Source organism: Chiloscyllium punctatum, chromosome 19 (assembly GCF_047496795.1).
Source record: "Chiloscyllium punctatum isolate Juve2018m chromosome 19, sChiPun1.3, whole genome shotgun sequence".
NCBI classification, from domain to species: Eukaryota; Metazoa; Chordata; class Chondrichthyes; order Orectolobiformes; family Hemiscylliidae; genus Chiloscyllium; species Chiloscyllium punctatum.
This window is the reverse complement of record NC_092757.1, coordinates 44,435,740-44,455,359: the sequence shown is the minus strand read 5'-3', so window position 1 is coordinate 44,455,359 and position 19,620 is coordinate 44,435,740. Positions and strand designations below refer to the sequence as shown.

The 19,620-nt window shown below is 43.8% G+C and overlaps 2 non-coding genes across 2 annotated transcripts; both read left to right on the top strand.

Annotated features, from left to right (window-relative positions):
* Positions 1-6,713: 6,713 nt before the first annotated feature.
* LOC140491694 (5S ribosomal RNA) lies at positions 6,714-6,832 on the top strand. The gene has a single exon (XR_011963368.1). It is a non-coding gene; the product is annotated as a 5S ribosomal RNA (ribosomal RNA).
* A 5,415-nt stretch (positions 6,833-12,247) lies between these two features.
* On the top strand, positions 12,248-12,366 carry LOC140491736 (5S ribosomal RNA). Its single transcript, XR_011963407.1, has one exon. It is a non-coding gene; the product is annotated as a 5S ribosomal RNA (ribosomal RNA).
* The last annotated feature ends 7,254 nt before the right edge of the window (positions 12,367-19,620 follow it).

The following is a 19,620-nucleotide window of genomic DNA, read 5'->3' as shown; positions in this document are numbered from 1 at the left end:
ACAGAGAGGACAAGGGGGAGCGTTTGATAGAGGGTTCGAGTGACAGGGGCAGAGCTGGAGGTCTCCACAGGCAGGATGCTATTATTGCGGAAAGATAGGGCACTTTAAGCGGGCGTGTACTGCTCTGAAAAGGGAAGAGAGGGCAATTCCGCTTATGAATTTTGAAGAAGAATAGGGGTGTCAGGGGTTCCTGCCCTCGGGGGCCCACCAGGAACCCTTGATAAACCTCAAGGTGGACCCTGTGGGGAAGAGGTAGTCTTCCTAGTAGATACGAGGCAGCACGGTCATCGTTGAATTTTAAACCAAAGAAAGTGGGAATGTCAACACTGTCAATTACTGTTTCGGGGGTAAAATATTATTGCTTCGTGTGGACTAAGGAATCCATTCTTCGTCCCGCCTCTTCTGGCCAAAATACAGGTCAGACAAAGACTGGGTTTGTAAATATCTGAATTTATGATAGAAGGTCCTAAGGCTAGGGTCACAGGGGAACTGCTGTATATCCCTGATATAGGAAGTAACTTATTAGGGAGAGATTTAATTATCCTCTTAGGACTGGGGATTGGAATTCAGGAAAAAGAATTAGTTGTAATAAGGCAATGTTGACAGAGAATGTGGAGAGAGAGATCGACCCTATTGTATGGGCTAGGGAAGGGAATTGTGGAAAACTACAGATCCCTCCCCTTGAAGTAAATTTTAAAAAAAGGAAAAGGGGACGTTGTCTATGAACGACAATATCCCATTTCCACAGAAGGTAAACGAGGACTGCAGCCAGTAATTGAAGGATTGATTAGAGATAGACTGTTGGAGCCATGTATTGATTAGAGATAGACTGTTGGAACTTATCGATTGGTGCAGGATTTGAGAACATTAAATCGAATAGTACAGATCAGGCACCCAGTGGTTCCAAACCCCTATACCTTATTAAGTGAGATCCCTCATGACCACAAATGGTTGGGCTTGTCCCTTGGCAGAGGAAAGTAGGAATTTGTTCGCCTTTGAATGGGAAGACCCTAAGACAGGACAGAAACAGCAATACCGGTGTACTGTGCTCCCCCAGGGGTTTATGGAATCCCCGAATTTATTTGGGCAGGTGTTAGAACAAATATTGGAGAAATTTAGCAGCCCCAAGGGGACTACCCTGTTGCAGTATGTAGACGACACCTTAGTAACAGGAAAAAGAAGAGAAAGAGTAGTGGAAGCCACTAACAAATTATTGAATTTCCTGGGTCAGCAGGGACTGCGAGTATCTAAAAACAAACCACAATATGTGGAGCGAGAAGTGAAATACTTGGGACATTTAGTGAGTGAGAAAAAGATAAGCCCGGAACAGATAGAGGGAATACTGGGAATGCCACAGCCCAGCACTAAACGGGAGTTATGCAAATGTTTGGGTCTAACGGGTTATTGCAGATTGTGGATTGATCCCTATGCACAGAAGACTAAGAGATTATATCTCAAACTATTAGAGGGGGAACCAAAATGTCTACGTTGGGATGATGAGGAAAAAGAACTAGTTGAGAAACTCAAGAGATCTGACCCATGCCCCCGTGTTAGCCTTACCTTCTCTAGATAAACCTTTCCACCTCTTTGCTACCGTGGATAAGGGAGCGGCTTTGGGAGTATTGACCCAGAGGTGGGGAGGAATGAGACAACCAGTAGCATATCTTTCGAAGCTACTGGATCCAGTATCCCGGGGGTGGCCTGAGTGTGTGCAGGCCGTGGCTGCCACTGCACTGTTGGTGGAGGAAAGCAGAAAGCTTACATTTGGGGGAGCCCTAATAGTAAGCACTCCACACCAAGTGAGAACAATCCTAAACCAAAAAGCTGGGTGATGGTTGACAGACTCGCGGATTCTGAAACATGAGGCAATATTAATCGAAAAGGATGATCTAGTGTTGGTCACGGACAATTGTTTAAATCCAGCTGCCTTTCATTGGAAAGGGGAAGGAGACTCTCCTCAGAATCCAGGGCACGATTGCCTTGACATTATAGAATACCAAACTAAGGTCCGCATGGACCTGAGAGATGTTCCACTTCATGCAGGGGCTAGACCTTTTATAGACGGATCATCCCGGGTGACTGAAGGGAAAAGACATAATGGGTATGCAGTCGTAGACGGGACAAACAGTGGTGTGGTGGAGGCAGGACGGTTGCCAAATGGGTGGTCAGCTCAGACTTGTGAACTCTATGCATTGGAAAGAGCCCTTAGGACATTAGAGAATAAAGAGGGAACAGTATACACTGACTCTAAATATGCATTTGGTGTTGTGCACACTTTCGGCAAGATACGGCAGGAACGAGGGCTGATCAATAGCCGAGGGAAAGAATTAGTCATGAAGAATTGATTAAACGAGTCTTGGAGTCCCTATTACTTCCCCGAGAAATAGCAGTAGTGCATGTAAATGGTCATCAGAAAGGAAATGAACTAGAAGTTAGGGGAAATGGATTAGCCGATGAAGTGGCCAACGAAGCAGCCCTGAACCCACAAGAAGTGGTGATTCATTCCCTAATACCTACTGTCCCAAGTCCTAGGGAAGCTCCTATATTTACTGAAAGCGAAGAAAATGAATTGAGAGATTTAGGGGCTGTAAAAACAGCAGACGGGCATTGGAGGTTACCTGATGGAAGGAGAATGTTAAACAAAATGATGATGTGAGAGATTATGGCTGTCCTACATCAAGGCAGCCATTGGGGAGTACAAGCAATGTGCGATTTAGTTCTTAGGGAATATGGATGTAAAGGAATATATACAATTGCTAAACAAATATGTGAGGGATGTATCATATGCAGAAAGGTAAATAAGAAAGTCTTGAGAAAACAGACCCCGGGAGGAAGAGACCCAGGATTGAGACCTTTCCAGAGTATACAAGTAGATTATACTGAACTACCCAGAGTAGGGAGACTAAAATATATGCTAGTCATAGTAGATCATCTATCTGGTTGGGTTGAGGCATACCCCCTAGCTACCACCACTGTGAGTGGAGTGTCTAAAACAATATTGGAGCACATAATTCCCCGATATGGGCTCGTGAACCATATTGATTCCGACCAAGGAACTCACTTTACCTCTAAAGTGTTACGGGGGTAATGAAAGGGTTGGGAATTTCCTAGGAGTTCCATACTCAATGGCACCCGCCATCATCGGGAAGGGTTGAGAGAATGAACCAAACACTCAAATGACAGCTATCTAAATTGATAATAGAAACCAGACTCCCTTGGACCAAATGTTGACCTATAGCTCTCTTGCGAGTACGAACAGCCCCAAGGAAAGATTTGGGACTATCCCCCTATGAAATCTTATTTGGATTACCTTACTTGGGAACGAATGGAGAATTGCCAATTCCCGAAACTAAAGAGTTGTTCTTAAAGAAGTATATACTGGGCTTGTCCTCCTCTTTGTCTTTCCTCAGGAAACAGGGTTTATTGGCACAGACTCCACCCCTTGAATTCACCGTTCATCCCATCCAGCCGGGCGATTGAATCTTAGTAAAATCATGGACAGAGACTAAATTGCAGCCGGACTGGGAAGGGCCGTACCAGGCTCTTTTGACGACCGAAACGGCAATAAGGACGGTGGGGAAAGGCTGGACTCGCTACACTCGGATCAAAGGGCCAGTGGAATCTCCAGTTGAGGAAGACGTCTGGACAGCCGAATCAACGCAAGACCCGCTGAAACTCAGACTAAAGAGACTTTGAATAACTAATTATACAGTGGCGACGCCAGCGCGGGATTATTTCTGTAAGATTGTATATTAAGTCTTTTTGGTGCTTCAGCATGATGTTTAGAATACTGGGAATGCTGCTAGAATTATGATGCTAGCCCTTTTAGTATTGGGATTTCGTCAAATATCAATTTCATATGTATTATTAACGGTTCCTGAATTTGATAATCCACAAGTAATAGACGCTGATGTATGCAGCTTAGTAAATTGTGGGGATGTAGATAATCAGAGACAGTACCGCAGCTCTGAGATACATCTTAAGTCCTATGGGGATGGTACTTAGTATAATGGTCTCGTCACAGTACACCGGGCCCCCTTCCGACCAGCTCGTGATTGTCCTGATAAAAAGTGTAACCCAATATACCTAACGATAAGGAAAACCAAATGGCACAAAACAATCCTGGGGGGGGGGGGGCACCTATGAGATACAATGAAATGAAACGTTTGGGATAGAAATGAAAGCAAATGGGAAGGATTTCTTCGGCTATTGTTTTTGAATTAGTGCAGGACAGGGAAAACGGGTAGAACTACTGGGTAAGAAGATACAATCTTTCACCCCTCCCGATGATCCTAAAGTAGTAAAATTTATAGAGGTAAAGGACTTCCAACAGACCATTGAAATAGAAACTGGGTACAGGGATGCAAATGCCTGGGTTGAATGGGTAAAGTATACTGTGAAAAGTCTGAACAAAAGCAATTGCTCTGCATGTGCCTCCGGTCGGCCAGTGGCCCAGGTGGTTCCCTTTCCGCTCGGGTGGAAGGGGGACAGGAAGGGCATGAAATGTATGATAGCCCTGTATCAGGATGAGACTGCATGGAATGATAGGAATTGTACCTCCCCTATCTCTGATGTTCCCTCCCTTGGAGAAGAAAGATGCAAAAGCTCCCCCCCTGTTTTCTGCCGCAGTTGGAAATCACACAGCCTGTGTGTGTAGACGAGGTACAAGTCGGTCGAATGATTTGGGGGAGCTGAAATTATGTACAGAGATTAAGAATGTTACCGAAACGGAGAAGGGAGGGAACTACTCAGCACTAAAGGTTCCCCGAGCGGATCTGTGGTGGGACTGTGGAGGGAAAATATTGAGACCCACCCTCCCTCCAGATTGGAGAGGGATATGTGCAATTGTACAATTGGCAATTCCATTTACCCTGGCATTTGAGAAGGAGAAGATAGGAGGGAAAAAGGGAAGGGGTAAGAGATTACTGTTAGACACTTCTTTCGATGATAGGATTTATCTCGATTCGGTAGGAGTCTCTAGGGGGGGTACCTGATGAATCCAAGGGTCGTAACCAGATTGCAGCAGGCTTTGAATCAGCTCACTTCTGGTGGGTAACAATTAATAAAAATGTAGATTGGATAAATTACATTTTCTATAATCAACAGCGATTTATAAATTATACAAGAGATGCGGTTAAAGGAATATCAGACCAGCTTGATGCGACAAGTAGGATGGCATAGGAAAATAGAATGGCCCTTGATAGGGTTTTAGCAGAAAAAGGGTGTGTGTGTGTGTGTGATGTTAGGAGGAAGCTGTTGTACCTTTTATTCCTAATAACACTGCACCTGATGGTTCAATTACTCGGGCCTTAAGAGGATTGACTACCTTAGCAGAGGAATTGGCTGAGAATCCAGGAGTAGACACATCTCTCACAGGATGGCTCGAGTCCTGGATTGGAAGGTAGAAGGGGATGGTGGTTTCTATCCTTCCTTCCCTGATAGTAGTAGTCGGGGTATTGGTGGCCATTGGCTGTTGTATCATACCCTGTATACGAGGGCTCACCCAAAGACTGATTGAAACAGCCTTGATGAAACAGGTGCCCCTAAAAGAAAAATGCAGAAGATAACAAATAGTAATTAAAAGAAAAGGGGGAAATTGTGGGATATAGGTAAATTAACGTTACTTCTGCAATTCCATTTTCCAAAGTAAAGTGAACTCACACCAGCATGTAATTGTTTTTGCCACGAGCTGAGTCAACAAGAATGGAAACGATGTGGAGGAAATATATAATTGTTTTTGTATTAGCTAAAATTGTATGTTAGAATGAGATGTGCCATTAAAACATTACGGACAAATAGATAAGATGTTGTGAGGGGATGAAGTTAAGCTAGATACGCTTGTACAAACAGTAGGTATAAACATCTGCTTCCCACTTTTACAAAAACACAGGAACAAACCTCAATTAAAAGGGTCATAGGGATCAGAATGGCCTCAGGAAAGGCACAGATGAAGGGGGTAGATAATGATGAAGAAAGAATATGCCTAACAATGACTTACAGCAGGATGAAGTCAAACAGGCTTGTGAGGCCAGGAATAAGCATTTTGTCACAGACAAGGCCGGATAAGGCAAGAGATACACAGGGGTAATGGGGGCCGGTCTTAGGGAAGTGGAAGATGTAAGCAGGGGAGGAGCAATGTAAAACAAAAGACATCAAATCATACATAATATTTATATGAATTGAACTTGGTGTGTATGTCCTCTACCTTATAGGCAGTGGACATCTCACCCACTTGCAAGTGCAAAATAAAGGACACTGCTGATTCAGATTTTGTCTCGGACTGCAATTATTGAGGTGTGTGAGCTTTGTTTCTCACAGTACGAAGGGCCAGAGGCTTGTATATGAAGTTGGGCAAGAGCTGAGCCATGATGTTTGAATGGAGGCAGAGGTTGTAGGGGCTAAACAGCGTTGTGGTGTGTGTATGTTGCTGTGGTTATAATTTGGAAAGGAGTTTATTTGTGAAGCAGTTTGGATGGGCATGTAATGAAATGGAGTGGAGTGAGTGTGAAAGAGTTGATCCTGTTGTGTAATAAACGTGTGTGTGTGTGTGTGTGTGTGTGTCTAGGGTGAAGTAGAGGAACTGAAGATGGAGATGGGAGAATAGAAAGGCAAAGGAAAAAGAAATGTTTTTGTGCAGTATGATTGAATGGCAAAATGTTGTTGTAAATGCAGCAGTGTGCGCCTTTAAGGAAGCAGAAATGGAAGCAGTCTGTGCCTACGGCCATACTAGTCTGAAAACGCCCGATCTCGTCTGATCTCGGAAGCTAAGCAGACTCAGGCCTGGTTAGTACTTGGATGGGAGACCGCCTGGGAATACCAGGTGCAGTAGGCTTTTGCAGCCACCAGAGGTTGCTCACAGCTTCGCACTCTCACACTCCCATTCATCAAGCAACGTCCTTTTAACTACTCGCTTCGTCTCTCTGTCTCACTTTTTCTTGCCCAATTTCATTGTTCAGCTTCTTCCCCCAATACACAAACACATCATTACTGCTTGAGATTGGAGCAAACGCACCAGGAACACCAAAGCAGCAAGTATTTTATTGAAGAGCACAAACCGTGGTTTTTATTAAGTGATGCCTCACTTTCGATGATCACACTTCCCTGATCGATGTCAGCGTTCCCCTGTTTTCTAACAATCGTCTAACTAGTGGTGTGGATAGGGTCTGAAAGCAACAACGTTGTGGTGAGGGCTTGTCAGGTGAAGGGTGTTTTACAATATCTGCACTCACCGGTCGGGTTCATACAACGGTGGATCAATATGGTTAAGGCAGGAAGAATGGGTCAGCAAACACAGCAAGTTCAATCCTTGTAATGATGATTATTACACATCAGCAGCAAATAATAAGATAAGTGTAAAGAGTGAGTATTTAAAATGCCAGGTACAAAAATCAAGGCTTATTCTCTAACAGCCGAAGCCTTCACAAACAGATCGGCCTAATAATGGCACAAATGGTGATGAATGGTTCGATCTAATTGACATCGCTGTGCCTTAGTTACAAGTTGACCAAGGTAGAGAAATAACATTTCCAGAGTGCAGACTATTAACAATAGTAAGGTGGGATTTGGAAAGAGGAGTAGCCCCTGTGGGATATAGGTAAATTAATGTTACTTCTGCAATTCCATCTTACAAAGTAAAATGAACTCACACCAGCGTGTAATTGTTTTTGCCACAAGCTGAGTCAACAAGAATGGAAACGATGTGGAGTAAATATATAATTGTTTTTGTATTAGCTAAAATTGTATGTCAGAATGAGATGTGCCAGTAAAACAATGGTAGACATTACAGGCAAATAGAGAAGATGTTGTGAGGGGATGAAGTTAAGCTAGATACGCATGTACAAACAGTAGGTATAAACATCTGCTTCCCACTTTTACAGAAGCACAGGAACAAACCCCAATTAAAAGGGTCATAGGGATCAGAACGGCCTCGGGAAAGGCACAGATGAAGGGGGTAGATAATGATGAAGAAAGAATATGCCTAACAATGACCTACAGCAGGATGAGGTCAAACAGCCTTGTGAGGCCAGGAATAAGCATTTTGTCACAGACAAGGCCAGATAAGGCAAGAGATAAACAGGGGTAATGGGGGCCGGTCTTAGGGAAGTGGAAGATGTAAGCAGGGGAGGAGCAATGTAAAACAAAAGACATCAAATCATATAAATATTATGTATGAATTGAACTGGGTGTGTGTCCTCTATCTTATAGGCACTGGACATCTCACCCATTTGCAAGTGTAAAATAAAGGACACTGCTGATTCAGATTTTGTCTCGGACTGCAATTATTGAGGTGTGTGAGCTTTGTTTCTCACAATTGGGGGCTGTCCGGGATTTTCTTCCATCACCGGGGGGAGTGGCTGGCCTTGGACACCGGGAAGACGCATCCCGTTCCCCATTGAGGAGCGGTCTCGTGTCCTGGTTTGGTCTGCTCCCTTGGCAGACTGGTACGAATCCCACAAGAGAGACATCTGAATCAGACAGGGATAGGCGTTCGATAGAGAATACGGCGACAAGGGGCCAGGCAACTCTGTGCACAGACCAAGGTAAGAAACCTGACTTTTAAGTATTGCCTTGGTGGGCGGGATTGAGTTTTAGTAGTTAATAAGGGACTAACGAAGGAACTCAATATGGGTTGTGCCGTGGGTAGGGAAAAGCCTCCGGGAAAACAAAAGAAGGAAAAAGCAATGGAAATGGAGGCGGGGTCCCTTCCAACGTACCTCCAGAAAGTCCTTTGGGGAGGATGTTGTGGAATTGGCAAAATAATACTTGTACAGGGGAAAAAGATGATTAAATATTGTTGCTTCGTATGGACTAAGGAATCCATTCTTCGTCCCGCCTTTTATGGCCAAAGTACAGGTCGGACGAAGACTGGGTTTGTAAATATCTGAATTTATTTGTCAATGAGTGAGAGAGAGAGAGAGAGAATGAAAAGAGCTGTACAGCTGGTAGAAAGTTTAACCCTTTGTGATTTGGTTTGAATGCACATTTGTTTGTTGGTGATTGAATGTTTGCGTTTTATTCCCTGGAGCTTGAGTTCCGGGACTGTTTTGAATCTGATTTTTATTATGGAAACTTAACATGATTTATTTAAAGGTGAAGGATTCTATAGAGATCATGAAAAAAAAAGAATGATAACTCCTGTTCTTTTTACAGGTCATAACTGCCTTACTATCAGTTTCTAACTAATCTCTTTTATCTTTACATGAAAGCGATTTATGGAGGACAGTTGAAGTTTCAGTTCAACATTAGATTGTAGTAAAAACAAAATTCTATGGTTAATATCTGTGACCTTGGATTCGGCCATTGTTCATGCATTAGAGGTTTTTGTTAAACTTGAATAGACAAATTCTTTTAAGGCAGCTCTGATTATTTCACGACCTATAGTATTGTAATTGAGCAATGATTGGTCAGCACTACTTAAGAAAACTAATTTTGGATTTAAATTAAGGGACTAAAACTGGGTGAGTACAGTGGATTTCAAAATTGAGAACTGTATGCATTTTACATTTTGAATATTAAATACTGAATAAATGAACGTAAATATATAAATATATTTACAAGTTTGGAACAGGCTTTAAAGTTAGTCAAGCATGAATTGATGAATTGGTGTTTGGAGTTATGGGGAGCTAGAAATACTGCAATATTTCTTTAAAAAAGAAAAAGGGGAAGAACGTAATGACTTATCCCCTTCGGGAGGTACCAATAGGGGACAAAGAGATTGGGTTTGTAAGTGTCCCCCTCAGCAGTGGGGAGGTCAGAACATTTAAAAAAGAAATGAAGGTCCTGGTTGAGGATCCGATAGGGTTGTCTGAACAAATTGATCAATTTTTGGGGCCCAGTCTGTATACCTGGGCTGGGTTAATGTCTATTTTGAATATACTATTTACTGGGGAAGAAAGGGGACTTATATGGGAGCAGCCATTAAAATATGGGACAGGGAACACCCCATTGGAGATGGGGATGCTGGAGAGGGAGAAGTGAAGTTTCCCCTCAGAGACCCCCAGTGGGAAAATCAAAATACAGAGCATAGAGAAGAAATGAGGGAATTGAAAGACCTGATTCTAAATGGAATAAGAGAGGTAGTTCCGAAGTCACAGAATTTGACTAAAGCCTTTGAAGTTAGACAGGAGAAAGGTGAGACTCCCTCAGCTTTCTTGCAAAGATTAAGAGACTCAATGCGGAAATATTCTGGAATGAACCCTGAGGACCCTGTGGCACAGGGTCTTTTGAAAGTACATTTTGTGACAAAGGAATGGCCAGACATACAGAGAAAGATACAGAAGATAGAAGGGTGGAGTGAAAAGCCATTAGATGAATTGTTAAGAGAGGCACAGAAAGTGTTTGTAAAGAGAGAGGATGAGAGACAGAAACAGAAGGTGAAAATGATGGTAGCTGCGGTTGATGAGGTAGTTACGAAAACAATGGAACCGATAGTGAGCAATCGGAGCGGTGCGTGGCAGCATGTCGGACAGAGAGGACAAGGGGGAGCGTTTGATAGAGGGTTCGAGTGACAGGGGCAGAGCTGGAGGTCTCCACAGGCAGGATGCTATTATTGCGGAAGGATAGGGCACTTTAAGCAGGAATGTCCTGCTCTGAAAAGGGAAGAGAGGGCAATTCCGCTTATGAATTTTGATGAAGAATAGGGGTGTCAGGGGTTCCTGCCCTCGGGGGGGCCTACCAGGAACCCTTGATAAACCTGAAGGTGGGACCCTGTAGGGAAGAGGTAGTCTTCCTAGTAGATACGGGGGCAGCACGGTCATCGCTGAATTTTAAACCAAAGAAAGTAGGAATGTCAACACGGTCAATTACTGTTTCGGGGGTTAAAGGGGAGGGGTTTACTGTTCCAGTAGTTGAACCTATGATGATCCTAAGGATAGGGTCAAAGGGGAATTGTTGTATATCCCTGATATAGGAAGTAACTTATTAGGGAGAGACTTAATTATCCTCTTAGAACTGGGGATTGGAATTCGGGAAAAAGAATTAGTTGTACAAAAGGCAATGTTGACAAAGGATGTGGAGAGAGAGATAGACCCTATTGTATGAGCTAGAGAAGGGAATTGTGGAAAACTACAGATCCCTCCCCTTGAAGTAAATTTTTAAAAAAGGAAAAGGGGACGTTGTCTGTGAGCGACAATATCCCATTTCCACAGAAGGTAAACGAGGACTGCAGCCAGTAATTGAAGGATTGATTAGAGATGGACTGTTGGAGCCATGTATGTCTCCCTATAATACCCCAATCCTACCAGTGCGGAAATCCGATGGAACTTATCGATTGGGGCAGGATTTGAGAACATTAAATCGCATAGTACAGATCAGGCACCCAGTGGTACCAAACCCCTATACGTTATTAAGTGAGATCCCTCATGATCACAAATGGTTGGGCTTGTCCCTTGGCAGAGGAAGGTAGGAATATGTTTGCCTTTGAGTGGGAAGACCCTAAGACAGGACAGAAACAGCAATACCGGTGTACTGTGCTCCCCCAGGGGTTTACAGAATCCCCGAATTTATTTGGACAGATGTTAGAACAAATATTGGAGAAATTTAGCAGCCCCAAGGGGACCACCCTGTTGCAGTATGTAGACGACCTCTTAGTAACAGGAAAAAGAAGAGAGAGAGTAGTAGAAGCCACAAACAAATTATTGAATTTCCTGGGTCAGCAGGGACTGCGATTATCAAAAAACAAACTACAATATGTGGAGCGAGAAGTGAAATACTTGGGACATTTAGTTAGTGATGGAAAGGGAAAGATAAGCCCAGAACGGATAGAGGGAATAGTGGGGATGTCACTGCCCAGGACTAAACGGGAGTTACGCAAATGTTTGGGTCTAACAGGTTATTGCAGATTGTGGATTGATTCCTATGCACAGAAGACTAAGAAATTATATCTCAAACTATTAGAGGGGGAACCAAAATGTCTAAATTGGGATGATGAGGAAAAAGAACTAGTTGAGAAACTCAAAAGAGATCTGTTGCTGTGGTTATAATTTGGAAAGGAGTTTATTTGTGAAGCAGTTTGGATGGGCATGGAATGAAATGGAGTGGAGTGAGTGTGAAAGAGTTGATCCTGTTGTGTAATAAACGTGTGTGTGTGTGTGTGTCTAGGGTGAAGTAGAGGAACTGAAGATGGAGATGGGAGAATAGAAAGGCAAAGGAAAAAGAAATGTTTTTGTGCAGTACGATTGAATGGCAAAATGTTGTTGTAAATGCAGCAGTGTGTGCCTTTAAGGAAGCAGAAATGGAAGCAGTCTGTGCCTATGGCCATACTAGTCTGAAAACGCCCGATCTCGTCTGATCTCGGAAGCTAAGCAGACTCAGGCCTGGTTAGTACTTGGATGGGAGACCGCCTGGGAATACCAGGTGCAGTAGGCTTTTGCAGCCACCAGAGGTTGCTCACAGCTTCGCACTCTCACACTCCCATTCATCAAGCAACGTCCTTTTAACTACTCGCTCAGTCTCTCGGTCTCACTTTTTCTTGCCCAATTTCATTGTTCAGCTTCTTCCCCCAATACACAAACACATCATTACTGCTTGAGATTGGAGCAAACGCACCAGGAACACCAAAGCAGCAAGTATTTTATTGAAGAGCACAAACCGTGGTTTTTATTAAGTGATGCCTCACTTTCGATGATCACACTTCCCTGATCGATGTCAGCGTTCCCCTGTTTTCTAACAATCGTCTAACTAGTGGTGTGGATAGGGTCTGAAAGCAACAACGTTGTGGTGAGGGCTTGTCAGGTGAAGGGTGTTTTACAATATCTGCACTCACCGGTCGGGTTCATACAACGGTGGATCGATATGGTTAAGGAAGGAAGAATGGGTCAGCAAACACAGCAAGTTCAATCCTTGTAATGATGATTATTACACATCAGCAGCAAATAATAAGATAAGTGTAAAGAGTGAGTATTTAAAATGCCAGGTACAAAAATCAAGGCTTATTCTCTAACAGCCGAAGCCTTCACAAACAGATCGGCCTAATAATGGCACAAATGGTGATGAATATTTCGATCTAATTGACATCACTGTGCCTTAGTTACAAGTTGACCAAGGTAGAGAAATAACATTTCCAGAGTGCAGACTATTAGCAATAGTAAGGTGGGATTTGGAAAGAGGAGTAGCCCCTGACATTTAAGGATGACAGAAGGACGTTAGTGAGTAAGGATATCACTTTGGAAATCTTAACCGTGCACTAAGATAATCATACCATTTGAAGACACTGTCAAGATGCTTTGAGGAATGGGAACTCCTGTTGGACTAAATGCAAGAGAATGTTGTGTTCATTAACAGTCGGGTGGATAAAGGCAGAAGCAATAGGTGCCAATGACTTGGATTTTCAGACTGTATTTCCTATAATTTCAGACTGAGATGAGGTGAACTTTTGACAGTTATTGTGTTGTTAATCTTTAGAATGATATTCTCCAGAGTGTGGTGTGGGTTCTACTGTTGAGGATACTTCAGTGTCAGTGGATGGAGTTTTGATATCTCAGGGAATTCTGAAAGGGAGGTGCAGTTGAGGTGGATCGATGGTCATCAGTTTGAATGGTGGAGCTCTCTGGTGTGAGATATTGACCGCGGAGAGTGTGCTGCAGATTGAGCAAAGCAAAAGGTGGTCTCCAGAAGGATAATTGTGAAGACCGAGGTTATCGGATTGTGGTATAGGACGGATATGGAAAATGGCAGAGGTGGTGGAGTAGCCTCCGTGATGAGAAACAAAATTCTGTCAGTGATGAGGGAGGACATAATGAAGGAAACGCATTCAGTGGAGACCGTGTGGGTGGAACTGAGGAATAGTCGAAATCCTAAAATTGTAATAGGTGTTATGTACAGACCGCCTGGTAGCAGCTCTGAAGTCCTGGATGGTAAAAATGCACAAAACTAGGCAATATGTAACAAAGTAAAAACAATGACTGCAGATGCTGAAACCCAAATACTGGATTAGTGGTGCTGGAAGAGCACAGCAGTTCAGGCAGCATCCAATATGTAACAAAGCCAGAGTACTACTCATGAGGGATTTTAACGTGAACACAGATTTAGAGGGAGTCAAGCATTTGTCAGAAAGGTAGTGCATGTCTGGTGTATTGCCGGTACTGTTTCTCACTGCATTATGTCCTGTATGCTTCATGTGGACAAGCAGTATTGGGTTTAGTAATGAGTAATGAGTTGGAATTAATGAGTGAGCTAGTTGTGCGTGGCCACTTATCATATAGCGATGATAGCACTATCAAGTTCAAGGCAGTGTTTGAAAGCACAAAGCATGTATCTGCTGTATTCGGTAACGAACCGGGACAAGTGATGGGCTTGTTAGTGGGTGAACATTTTGGTGATGGTGACCACAATTCTGTGACTTTCACCTTGGTTATGGAGAGAGATAGGTGCATGCAACAGGGTAGGTTTTACAATTGGGGGAAGGGTAAATACGATGTTGTAAGACAGGATCTGAGGAGCATAAGTTGGGAGCATAGGCTGTTTGGGAAGGATGTCGTGCAAATGTGGAACTTTTTCAAGGAACAGATACGACATGTCCTTGATATGTATGTACCTGTCAGACATGAAAGAGATGGTCGTGTGAGGGATCCTTGGTTGACGAGGGAGGTTGAATGTCTTGTAAGGAGGAAGGAGGAGGCTTACATAAGGTTGAGGAAACGAGGTTCAGAAGGCGTTGGAGGGATACAGGATAGCCAGGCGGGAGCTGAAGAAAGGGATTAGGAGAGCTAAGAGAGGGCATGAAAAATCTTTGGCGGGTAGGATCAAGGATAACCCCAAGGCCTTTTATGCATATGTGAGAAACATGAGAATGACGAGAACGAGGGTAGGTCCAATCAAGGACAGTAGTAGGAGACTGTGTACTGAGTTGGAAGAGGTAGGAGAGGTCTTGAATGAGTACTTTTCTTCAGTATTTACAAACGAGAGGGACCTTATTGTTGAAGAGGAGTGTGTGAAACAGACTGGTAAGCTAGAAGAGATACTTGTTAGGAAGGAAGATGTGTTGGAAATTTTGAACAACTTGAGGATAGACAAGTCCCCCGGGCCTGACGGGATATAACCTAGGATTATGTGGGAAGCAAGAGAGGAAATTGCAGAGCCATTGGCAATGATCTTTTCGTCTTCGCTGTCAACGGGAGTGGTACCAGGGAACTGGAGAGTGGCGAATGTTGTGCCCTTGTTCAAAAAAGGGAATAGGGATAACCCCGGGAATTACAGGCCAGTTAGTCTTACTTCAGTGGTAGGCAAAGTAATGGAAAGGGTACTGAGGGATAGGATTTATGAGTATCTGGAAAGACACTGCTTGATTAGGGAGAGCCAGCACGGATTTGTGAAGGGTAGGTCTTGAGGAGGTCACCAAGCATGTGGATGAGGGTAGAGCAGTGGATGTAGTGTACGTGGATTTTAGTAAGGCATTTGATAATGTTCCCCATGGTAGGCTTATGCGGAAAGTCAGGAGGTATGATAGAGGGAAATTTGGCCAGTTGGATAGAGAACTGGCTAACAAGTCGAAGTCAGAGTGGTGGTAGATGGTAAATAGTCAGCCTGGAGCCCAGTTACAAGTGGAGTTCCGCAGGGATCAGTTCTGGGTCCTCTGCTGTTTGTAATTTTTATTAATGACTTGGAAGAGGGAGTCGAACGGTAGGTCAATAAGTTTGCAAATGATACAAAGATTGGTGGAGTTGTGGACAGTGAGGAGGGCTGTTGTCGGCTGCAAAGGGACTTAGATATGATGCAGAGCTGGGCTGAGGAGTGGCAGATGGAGTTCAACCCTGCCAAGTGTGAGGTTGTCCATTTTGGAAGGACAAATATGAATGCGGAATACAGGGTTAACGGTAGGGTTCTTAGTAAGGTGGAGGAGCAGAGGGATCTTGGGGTCTATGTTCATAGATCTTTGAAAGTTGCCACTCAGGTGGACAGAGCTTGTAAGAAGGCCTATGGTGTATTAGCGTTCATTAGCAGAGGGATTGAGTTCAAGAGTCGTGAAGTGATGTTGCAGCTGACCTTGGTTAGGCCACATTTGGAGTACTGTGTGCAGTTCTGGTCCCCTCACTTTAGGAAAGATGTGGAAGCTTTGGAGAGAGTGTAGAGAAGACTTACCAGGATGTTGCCTGGAATGGAGAATAGGTCGTACGAGGATAGGTTGAGAGTGCTAGGCCTTTTCTCATTGGAACGGCGAAGGATGAGGGGTGATTGATAGTGGTTTATAAGATGATCAGAAGAATAGATAGAGTAGACAGTCAGAAACTTTTTCCCCTAGTACAACAGAGTGTTACAAGGGGACATAAATTTAAGGTGAAGGGTGGAAGGTATAGGGGAGATGTCAGGGGAGGGTTCTTTACCCAGAGAGTGGTGGGGGCATGGAATGCGCTGCCTGTGGGAGTGGCAGAGTCAGAATCATTGGTGACCTTTAAGCGGCAATTGGATAGGTGCTTAAGCTAGGACAAATGTTCGGCACAACATTGTGGGCTGAAGAGCCTGTTCTGTGCTGTGTTGTTCTATGTTCTATGCTGCTGGAGTTGGAGAGTTCGGTAAAGCCACCTTGACTGAGATGAGACAGAGACCGTCCACAATAAGGTGGGAAAATCTGCTGATGGCTAAAAGAACTGAAGATGACGGGAGGATGTTTAAAGAAACATTGAAGACGATAGGAAACCAGTTGATACCCCTGAGAGGGAAAGCTCTGCTTCACAGAAGAAAACAGTCATGGACAAAAATATCAGCATAGATCCTGCTGATTGGGAAAGATCCAGAGAGCAGGAAAGACACAAAGCAGTGTAAAAGAGCTCCCAAAAGGAATTTTGATCGGAATCTTTCCAGGGACATCAAAATCGAGAAGAAATGTTCCGCTGGCCTAAAGGGAAAGCGGGTGGTCAGGAGAAGGTGGGGACATTGTAAATGGTCGAGATGTTCCATCATTCCCCTTACCTCGGTATTTTCAGGAGAAAAGGAGGATAGCTTGCCAGAAGTCCCGGTGAAATGAAAAGTGGATCGGGAAAAGCAACCGAATAAAATGAAGGTGAGTAAAACATCGATAATGAGGAAATGACTGGAATCAAAGGGTGACAAATGCCTGGGATTAGGCGGGTTCCATCGGTGGGTGTTAAAACAAATCGACAAGCGCCTCATAGAAGCCCGAACTGTAATCGTTCAGAATTCCCGAGATCCAGGAGTCGTCCCTCCGGATTGGATTGTTGCACGTGTCAGTCGCGCTTTTTAAGAGAGGAGAACCCGGAAAACTCGGGAATTGCAGAGCATGGAGCTTAGAACCTATGGCAGGGAATTTGTTGGAGTCTATAATCAAGGCTGGGATAAGTGAGCACCTCAAATTGTTGAGTTAACCAGGGAGAGCCACATGACAGGTAGGTCGTGCCTGATAAATTCATTGCAGAGGGTTTGAAGAGGGGACGAAGGTAGCTGTCAGGGACTAATGTCCATAGATGTTGTTTACATGGACTTCCAGAAAGCATTTGACAAAGTCCACTTAAGTAGGTAGGAGCCAAGAGAATTGAGGGCAAATTCCTGACACGGCTCGGAGATTGTTTGAGTGGCAGGTGACAGAAAGTAGAGATAATGGGTAGGTAGTCAATTGGCAGGATGGAACCAGTTATGTCTCACACGGACTTGTGTTAGGGCCTCAATTATTGATGTTATTTGTTAAGGGAATGGATAATGGCACAGGAAGTCTTATCATAATTTGTGGATGACACATAGTTAGGCTGCATTGTAGACAGTGTAGATGACAGCATAAAATTGCAAGGGGATACTGATAGATTAAGTCAATAAACACAACTGTGGCAAAAACATTTGAATGAAAGCAATAGTGAAGCTATCCATTTTTGGATCCAGAAGGGACAGATCAAGGTATTTTTCTGGATGGTATGAAGTGCATGTCCAAGGAGACTTGGGGTTTCAGGTGCACACAACTTTAAAGTGTCACGGACACGTACAGAAAATAATCCAGAAAGCGAACAGATTGCTGTCCTTTTTAAGTAGAGGACTGGAGTAGAAGGATGCCGAAGTTATGCTGCAGTTCTACAAAACCCTGGTTAGATAGACCCCACTTGGAGTACTGTGAGCGGATCTGGGCCGCACACCTTCTGAAAGGAGTAGAATATTGATTGACAAGAATGATACCTGGACTTGCATGGTTAAGATGGAAGGAGAGATCATATCATTTAGGCCTGTGGTCTGTAGAATTGAGAATGTTAATGGGTGGTGTGATGAAAGTCTTGGAGACATGAATAGGAAAAGAGAAGGTGGATAACGATAAACGATTTCTACTGGTTGGGGATTGTAGAATGAAGGAACATAACGTGAGACTTAGGGCCACAGGGTTGCATAGAGATGTGAGGAAGCAGTCGTGCACACATCGGAGGGTGAATTTTAGCTATCATTTTCTGTCAAAGTGCAGTGGATGCTGGATGAGTTGTTCTATTGAAATGTGAGGGAGATAAATGTTTGTGAAGCAAAGGTACTGTGGGATATAGGTAAATTAATGTTACTTCTGCAATTCCATTTTACAAAGTAAAATGAACTCACACCGGTGTGTAATTGTTTTAGCCACAAGCTGAGTTAACAAGAATGGAAACGATGTGGAGGAAATATATAATTGTTTTTGTATTAGCTAAAATTGAATGTTAGAATGAGATGTGCCAATAAAACAATGGTAGACATTACAGGCAAATAGATAAGATGTTGTGAGGGGATGAAGTTAAGCTAGATACGCCTGTACAAACAGTAGGTATAAACATCTGCTTCCCACTTTTACAAAAACACAGGAACAAACCCTAATTAAAAGGGTCATAGGGATCAGAACGGCCTCGGGAAAGGCACAGATGAAGGGGGTAGATAATGATGAAGAAAGAATATGCCTAACAATGACCTACAGCAGGATGAGGTCAAACAGCCTTGTGAGGCCAGGAAAAAGCATTTTGTCACAGACAAGGCCGGATAAGGCAAGAGATAAACAGGGGTAAAGGGGGTCGGTCTTAGGGAAGTGGACGATGTAAGCAGGGGAGGAGCAATGTAAAACAAAAGACATCAAATCATATAAATATTATGTATGAATTGAACTTGGTGTGTATGTCCTCTACCTTATAGGCACTGGATATCTCACCCACTTGCAAGTGTAAAATAAAGGACACTGCTGATTCAGATTTTGTCTCGGACTGCAATTATGGAGGTGTGTGTTTCTCACAACTGGGGGCTGTCCGGGATTTTCTTCCATCACCGGGGGGAGTGGCTGGCCTTGGACACTGGGAAGACGCATCCCGTTCCCCATTGAGGAGCGGTCTCGTGTCCTGGTTTGGTCTGCTCCCTTGGCAGACTGTTACGAATCCCACAAGAGAGACATCTGAATCAGACAGGGATAGGCGTTCGATAGAAAATACGGCGACAAGGGGCCAGGCAACTCTCTGCACAGACCAAGGTAAGAAACCTGACTTTTAAGTATTGCCTTGGTGGCCGGGTTGAGTTTTAGTAGTTAATAAGGGACTAATGAAGGAACTCCACATGGGCTGTGCCGTGGGTAAGGAAAAAGCCTCCGGGAAAACAAAAGAAGGAAAAAGCAATGGAAATGGAGGCGGGGTCCCTTAGAACATACCTCCAGAAAGTCCTTTGGGCAGGATGTTGTGGAATTGG